This window comes from Rutidosis leptorrhynchoides, chromosome 7 (genome assembly GCF_046630445.1).
Source record: "Rutidosis leptorrhynchoides isolate AG116_Rl617_1_P2 chromosome 7, CSIRO_AGI_Rlap_v1, whole genome shotgun sequence".
In the NCBI taxonomy this organism is placed as follows: domain Eukaryota; kingdom Viridiplantae; phylum Streptophyta; class Magnoliopsida; order Asterales; family Asteraceae; genus Rutidosis; species Rutidosis leptorrhynchoides.
In genome coordinates, this window is record NC_092339.1 from 142878623 (window position 1) to 142887984 (window position 9362).

Sequence of the window (9362 nt, forward strand, 5' to 3'; positions counted from 1 at the left end):
GAACCGTACGGATCAGGTGATTCATTGATGGATGTTCAGTCATAGACCAAACGTATGAGTGAGTTGTCAACCGCACGGTTGAGTGTACTCAAACGTGTTAGTGAAGGTGTTACTCGTACGATTGGCAGACCAGTTTTATATGTTTAAGTGTTAATCTATAGCGTTGTTGTCTTGTTGTTGATTTAATATCAAGACATGATTACTGACTGTGTTATGTCTATTCTCAGATAGAAAAGAGAAAGAGACTCAGAAAGATTAGACCTCTGAGAATCTTCAGTTGCTGGTAATTGGTGAGTGGGTCTATCTTCGAATAGAGTTTAAGTAACAAATCATGCTATTGTGGATTACTCTGATTACCTTACGTAGCATAGTGATTGCCATGCTAGGTGGATAGTTGCATGCTATGTGATCTATATATGTTGTATATGTGCACTGTGTTTGACACCAGCTATTCCAAGGGCGATTGGGGACTTTCAACCATTCCTAGGGCAGTTGAAGTCCGTGTGAGGTCAACCATTCCAAGGGAGGTTAAGTCCAAGTCCTACAGTCTGTTTAGTATAGCATAGAAGAACGCATGTGTTGCGTTTGGATAGTTATGTAGAGACTTGGTTGAAATGTCCCGTTCTTATTGATTAAAAACGTTCCATATTAATTGATTTCGTTGCGAGGTTTTGACCTCTATATGAGACATTTTTCAAAGACTGCATTCATTTTTAAAACAAACCATAACCTTTATTTCATAAATAAAGGTTTAAAAAGCTTTACATAGATTATCAAATAATGATAATCTAAAATATCCTGTTTACACACGACCATTACATAATGGTTTACAATACAAATATGTTACATCGAAATCAGTTTCTTGAATGCAGTTTTTACACAATATCATACAAACATGGACTCCAAATCTTGTCCTTATTTTAGTATGCAACAGCGGAAGCTCTTAATATTCACCTGAGAATAAACATGCTTTAAACGTCAACAAAAATGTTGGTGAGTTATAGGTTTAACCTATATATATCAAATCATAATAATAGACCACAAGATTTCATATTTCAATACACATCCCATACATAGAGATAAAAATCATTCATATGGTGAACACCTGGTAACCGACATTAACAAGATGCATATATAAGAATATCCCCATCATTCCAGGACACCCTTCGGATATGATATAAATTTCGAAGTACTAAAGCATCCGGTACTTTGGATGGGGTTTGTTAGGCCCAATAGATCTATCTTTAGGATTCGCGTCAATTAGGGTGTCTGTTCCCTAATTCTTAGATTACCAGACTTAATAAAAAGGGGCATATTCGATTTCGATAATTCAACCATAGAATGTAGTTTCACGTACTTGTGTCTATTTTGTAAATCATTTATAAAACCTGCATGTATTCTCATCCCAAAAATATTAGATTTTAAAAGTGGGACTATAACTCACTTTCACAGATTTTTTACTTCGTCGGGAAGTAAGACTTGGCCACTGGTTGATTCACGAACCTATAACAATATATACATATATATCAAAGTATGTTCAAAATATATTTACAGCACTTTTAATATATTTTGATGTTTTAAGTTTATTAAGTCAGCTGTCCTCGTTAATAACCTACAACTAGTTGTCCACAGTTAGATGTACAGAAATAAATCGATAAATATTATCTTGAATCAATCCACGACCCAGTGTATACGTATCTCAGTATTGATCACAACTCAAACTATATATATTTTGGAATCAACCTCAACCCTGTATAGCTAACTCCAACATTCACATATAGAGTGTCTATGGTTGTTCCGAAATATATATAGATGTGTCGACATGATAGGTCGAAACATTGTATACGTGTCTATGGTATCTCAAGATTACATAATATACAATACAAGTTGATTAAGTTATGGTTGGAATAGATTTGTTACCAATTTTCACGTAGCTAAAATGAGAAAAATTATCCAATCTTGTTTTACCCATAACTTCTTCATTTTAAATCCGTTTTGAGTGAATCAAATTGCTATGGTTTCATATTGAACTCTATTTTATGAATCTAAACAGAAAAAGTATAGGTTTATAGTCGGAAAAATAAGTTACAAGTCATTTTTGTAAAGGTAGTCATTTCAGTCGAAAGAACGACGTCTAGATGACCATTTTAGAAAACATACTTCCACTTTGAGTTTAACCATAATTTTTGGATATAGTTTCATGTTCATAATAAAAATAATTTTCTCAGAATAAAAACTTTTAAATCAAAGTTTATCATAGTTTTTAATTAACTAACCCAAAACAGCCCGCGGTATTACTACGACGGCGTAAATCCGGTTTTACGGTGTTTTACGTGTTTCCAGGTTTTAAATCATTAAGTTAGCATATCATATAGATATATAACATGTGTTTAGTTAATTTTAAAAGTCAAGTTAGAAGGATTAACTTTTGTTTGCGAACAAGTTTAGAATTAACTAAACTATGTTCTAGTGATTACGAGTTTAAACCTCCGAATAAGATAGTTTTATATATATGAATCGAATGATGTTATGAACATCATTACTACCTCAAGTTTAGTAGATAAACCTACTGGAAGTGACAAGAAATGATCTAGCTTCAAAGGATCTTGGATGGCTTGAAAGTTCTTGAAGTAGGATCATGACGCAAAAACAAGTTCAAGTAAGATTTTTACTCGAATTAAGATAGTTTATAGTTATAGAAATTGAATCAAAGTTTGAATATGAATATTATCTTGAATAAAAAAGATAACCTACTGTATATAACAAAGGTTTCTTGATCTTAGATGATTACTTGGAATGGATTAGAAAGCTTGGAAGTAAATTAGTAAACTTGAAGGGATTTTTGAAGTGTTCTTGAAGTGTTCTTCCTATGATGATTATAGCTTGATTCTTGAAGTGATTTTTGATGAAGATGATGATTAACTACTGGAAAAATACATTCATAATAGTGTGTGTGTGTGTGTTGAGAGAGAATTAGAAAGAGAATTGGAAGTGAAATGGAGTGAATGATGAGTGGTAATTGGTGAGTGGTGAGTGGGGTTAAAAGGAGTTCTAGCTAGTTGACTAGCTCATGGTAGAAGTTAAAATTGATTAGTCATACATGACATAATCAAGAGTGGAATCCCATGCTAGTTCCTATTGGTATATACCCATAGTAAGTACGTTTTGAAGCTGTGTATAATACGGGTAAGAATACGACTAGAATTCTTGATGAAAGAAAAGAATGGGAAAGTAACTGTAATCATTTTCGTTAAGTATGAGTGTTTTGATATATGTCTTGAAGTCTTCCAAAAGTATTTTAATACATCTAAATACACTACATGTATATACATTTTAACTGAGTCGTTAAGTCATCGTTAGTCGTTACATGTAAGTGTTGTTTTGAAACCTTTAAGTTAACGATCTCAATTAATGTTGTTAATCCATTGTTTATTATATCTAATGAGATGTTAAATTATTATATTATCATGATATTATGATATATTAATATATCTTAATATGATATATATACATTTAAATGCCGTTACAACGATAATCGTTACATATATGTCTCGTTTCGAAATCCTTAAGTTAGTAGTCTTGTTTATATGTATATAACTCATTGTTAATATACTTATGGAGATACTTACTTATCATAATCTCATGTTAACCATATGTATATCCATATATATATCGTCATGTCGTTTTTACAAGTTTTAACGTTCGTGAATCGCCGGTCAACTTGGGTGGTCAATTGTCTATATGAAACATATTTCAATTAATCAAGTCTTAACAAGTTTGATTGCTTAACATGTTGGAAACATTTAATCATGTAAATATCAATCTCAATTAATATATATAAACATGGAAAAGTTCGGGTCACTACATTGGTAGGAAGGACTATCGGTAGATCCTAGTCCGATCAGCTAGGTTCGTGTGCCTGTACAAGCCGTCGATCCTCATATTGTCTTTGTTTGTATGCTTGATGGTTGTAAGCATGTTAGTTTGACTGTTGTAAGATGGATTGCTTAAGATTAATCTGTAGATAGATTCCATTCACTTAGCGGTGCGCTAATCCCCCACATTCTTCCCCCTGCAGGTTTAGCTACTGCTACTGGGATCGGAACATGATGTAGAAGACATGTTTGACTTGGAACTCTGATGTAGGCTTTTGTAACCGTGTTTGTAATAACGTAACACCATTTGTTAAAGTAAACTTAATTAAGTGGTTTTTGTACTAATATAATTAAGGTTGTGATTTTACTAAATAAGTCTTCCACTGTGTTTTTTTTATAAAAAAATGGCCGGTGTTACATTTATTAAGCTTAGGCACAAACTTTGGAGACACAAACGATAAATTAGCACTGCTATCAAATAGTATTCTTGCCGGATTAGAGTTAACCATGAAATTACCTGAGACAACTTCATTCGATTGCTTGGCTTCATCATTGGTCATTAAATAATTTCGTCCCCTAGCCGTACCCGCCGCTTTCTCTAATCTTTTGACTTGATCACCCCACAAATCGGGACACTCCGACCTTCTGTGTCCTTGCTTGTGACAATTAAAACATGTGAGTGTGCTTGCGGAAGATGGGTTCGGGCAATCACGAGCCATATGACCCTTTAGTCCACAATTGTAGCACGTATAAGAAAAACCTCCGGAAGCGCTCTTTTTCACACTACCAACACTCTCGGTTGCACCTTTACTCTTCTTGTTCGAATGACTAGTAGCTTCAAACTTTCTTTTGCCAAAAGTAAAGCCACTCTTTCTCAAAACGAGCGACTCAAAACCCTTGGCCATATCGAACAACTCATCAAAAGTTTTCACCGAGTTTACACTAATCTTTTCTTGATAGTTGTCGTTCAAGGTTCGATAGAAGTCTTCCTTCAACATGTGATCATTACCGACATACTCCGGGCAAAATTTGGTCTTTGACAAGAAAGTGGACTTGAGAGTGTTCAAATCCATTGACTTTTGCCTTAGAGCACATAACTCATCCTTAAGCCTAGAAAGATCGGCCGAAGTTCGATACTCCCTGAAAAATTCCGTCTTGAATTCATCCCATGTGTATTTCATACATTGTTCTTCACCATAAATCCGAATCTTTTCATCCCACCACATCTTGGCATCACCCCTTAACATGCTACAACCATACCTCGTCTTCTTATCGAGAGGGCATTCACAAGTACGAAAAGCCCCCTCTATATCGGAGATCCAACGATTGCTCTTTAGTGGATCCCGTTCGCCCTCAAAAGTGGGAGGTTGAGCATCTTTGAAATTCTTGTAGTAAAAGTCTCGTCTTCCCGCATTATCTTCGTGAAGAACAACCTTTACTTGTTCCTTGACTAGATTGACTACTTGCTCGTCAATCGAATCTAAGAACATCTTCTTAACGTCCTCCAAAAAGGCCGCGTGACGCCTTTGCATAATGGCCTCAACTTTGGCCATGAACTCGGCGTCCTCGCTCGTACCTCCATTATCAGTGTCGTGTCCGTTTCTCATATTCATTCTATAAAACGGAATAGGTTAAACAACGAAACGAAAAGACATGACACACACACACACACATATATATATATACACACACACCTCACAGCCCCATCTTGCTCAACAATCGTCGTACATCGCTCGTTTGACACGATTTGAACCCGTAACAATGGTAGCTAGCCATTGTTACGCGAGCACATCGCATTAACTTGCTAGTACAACATCTATCTCGCTTTGATGATTACAAACACAACACAAAACAATTAGCGCAAGGTTAGTTCACATAAACCTAGGCACTAACCAATCCCGGTCAGACCCGTCTCCTACAAGTCCCGCATAAAACGCATACACAATAAAGTCTAAGTCTAGGGACCTATCTCAAGTCGCCTAAATCCCTTAGACCATGCTCTGATACCACTTGTAACGACCCAACCCGTTAAACACCAACAAATTTTTTTTAAGTGGACAGGTCAAGCCTGTCAGGCAATTCTCGCGGCGCAGTTCAAGCTGGAAACTGAAGGTAAGGGACCATCAAAAAGCTGACACCAAAATACGTTCAAGCTCGCAGCGTGCCCAAAGGGGTCGCGGCGCGGCACTAGCCTGGACCTGATTCTGACTTATACAAAATTTTACACAACACCAAATTTCACGGTAATCGATAAACATCAACACAAAGGCTTTCCGCCACATAAGTAAATAAAGTTTACATGTTTTAATAACTCCAAAAATAAGAACTTGACTCCCCGAGCATCATTTGCCCATTTAGAAATCAAGAATACGAGTTTCGACTGACAAGTTTAAATACCAAACATAAACCTGAGCATGGTGTTTGGGGTTAAACTACCCAAACCTAGGTCGAACTCCAAAAGCTAAACTCTAGCATAATCACGTAGGGAGATCGCTAGTCCAAACGTATACCCTTGCCCTTGTTCACGCCGAAGCCTAAAAAGGTAAACAACGAGAGGGTAAGCAAAACGCTTAGTGAATGAAATAATTATACACATACATATATAACCTACTTACTTGTAATCACCTACACATTTACCGCATATATGCTAGCAATATAATTAGCAAACCATCGCAAAGTATAACGCTAAACCTCCATTACTACAAGCTAGCATAAACAATAACATATATAACTCGAACAATATAATATGCTACACTACAACACATAACCATGGTTAATCAATAGTACAAGGGAATGGTACTCGAATTTCCCATCGGTGTTCATAACAACCATTAGAGTACTTAACACATCGTACACTAACCCCACGGGTGGCATCTTAAAACGTTGATACTTTACCCCGAGTGGTGTCTTAACATGTCGACACTTCACCCATGATAGTTCTTGGAGTGGCATCTTAACACGTCGATACTTCACTCCGAGTGGTGTCTTAACACGTCGACACTTCACTTTCATATTACTTGAGGTGGCATCTTAACACGTCGATACTTCACCCCGAGTGATGTCTTAACATGTCGACACTTCACTCATCACGTGAAACGTGGTGTTTTAACACGTCGACACTTCACATCTCATGCTACACAAATAAATACATTATATACCTACGTATATAATTATTTCACTCACTTTAACGCCTTTTGTGAATGATAACCAAGCTTGCAACCTTCAATGTAACACACCTATTACATTATGCATATAATCAATCACACAATCAAGTTGGTCAACCAACTCACTCACCATCCTACTGTCATTTTAACCCATAGTGCAAATGTGACTCATTTGCACCCTTAACCCTACACCAGGTCGAGATTACGCCAAATCTCTAACATTAATTGGTTATGATCTTAATACACTTATAATCACAAGTTTAATGCATTTTCATACTCACTAGACAATTTAGGTCACCCAAGACTACCTTGACCCATTTCAAGGTTAACATACCCCTTTTGGGTTATCCACTACCCCAAATAACACCCATTCACTTAACAACCAAGTGTGCTAGTGATTAACTAACCATATAAGACTCATAACACCAATGATCACTTTAAAACCCTAGGTTAGTTCTTCTTGAGTCCCCATGACTCAATCTTACCCAAAAACCCCCAAAATCACCAACAATGAGTTTTATGTTCATCATTTACCCAAACCATAACCCTTAAATAAATCAAAATAAGGAAAATCAAGGTTAGGACATACCACCACTATCAAAACGTAGCTAGTGACTAGATGAACAACTTTAACACTTGCACTTTAACTCGAAACAAGCTTCTTCCTTCTTTATTTGTGCTTTCTCTCTCTTAAATGGGTTCTATCTCTAAAATTGAAGTGGAGGGGATAGGGTTGGTGTGAGGGGAGTAAATGACACCTTGGAACTAATCTTGTGGCCTTAAATTCGTTCTCCAAGTGAAAATACCAAAATGCCCTTCTTTAATTTAAATAAACAAGGAGTTTCCACCTGACGCCCACCGCGCCGCGACCTAAAGGGTCGCACCGCGGCCCCATGCTAAAATAGAAGCCGCTAGATTTTTATTATATACACAAATATGTACCATTCGGACTTGGGTCTTACATCTAGTTTCTTACAAGAGTTAGTTGAACATGAACAGAATATGTAAAATGCTGATTATATGCCTAAATGTAGATTGGTTTATATCCCCACACTCATGCTAGAGAAATCCATTTTAATGCTTGAGAATGAAGTGTGTAGCAAACCTAGTTCTAGTATTATTACCATAGATGAGGTGATTGATCAACCTGTTTTGGAAGTAAAACCAATTTTACAGGCCTTACATGCATGTCCTGTTTATGATGCTGATAATGCTAAAAATGAACATATATTTCATAGCATTATCCCTCAAGAAAGACAAGCTTTTAGTTGCGATTGTTCTATTTACAAGTGATATTCGTTTAAATAATAAAAGGTGAAGACAAAAGACAGATTCGACGAGTTGAAGACGCAAACGACCAAAAAGCTCAAAAGTACAAAATACAATCAAACAGGTTCCAATTATTGATAAGAAACATCTCAGAATTACAAGAGTACAAGATTCACAACGCAAAGTACAAGATATTAAATTGTACGCAAGGACGTTCGAAAATCCGGAACCGGGACCAGAGTCAACTCTCAACGCTCGACGCAACGGACTAAAAATTACAAGTCAACTATGCACATGAATATAATATAATGTATAATTAATTCTTAAAATTAATATATATATTATATTATATTTAAAAACCGTCGGCATAAAAAAAACAAAGACTTTTGAGCCTCCCCAGCTGGCCATGCGATCGCATGGCCTGGAGGCACAAAAGCCATGCAATCGCATGGCCAACTTTTCAGTTCACTGGCCTATAAATTTCGAGCTTTGGTGCACCATAAATATATATCCATCCTCTCTATATCTATACGTAATATTTATATTTATAATTTATATTTTAATTTTAATTTTAATTTTAATTCTAATAATAAGGTTATGTTAGCGAATGTTGTAAGGGTGTAATTCGAAATTCTGTCCGTGTAACGCTACGCTATTTTTAATCATTGTAAGTTATGTTCAACCTTTTTAATTTAATGTCTCGTAGCTAAGTTATTATTATGCTTATTTAAAACGAAGTAATCATGATGTTGGGCTAATTACTAAAATTGGGTAATTGGGCTTTGTACCATAATTGGGGTTTGGACAAAAGAACGACACTTGTGGAAATTAGACTATGGGCTATTAATGGGCTTTATATTTGTTTAACTAAATGATAGTTTGTTAATTTTAATATAAAGATTTACAATTGGACGTCCCTATAAATAACCATATACACTCAATCGGACACGATGGGCGGGATATTTATATGTACGAATAATCGTTCATTTAACCGGACACGAGAATGGATTAATAGCCACTAGAATTATTAAAACAGGGGTGAAATTATGTACAA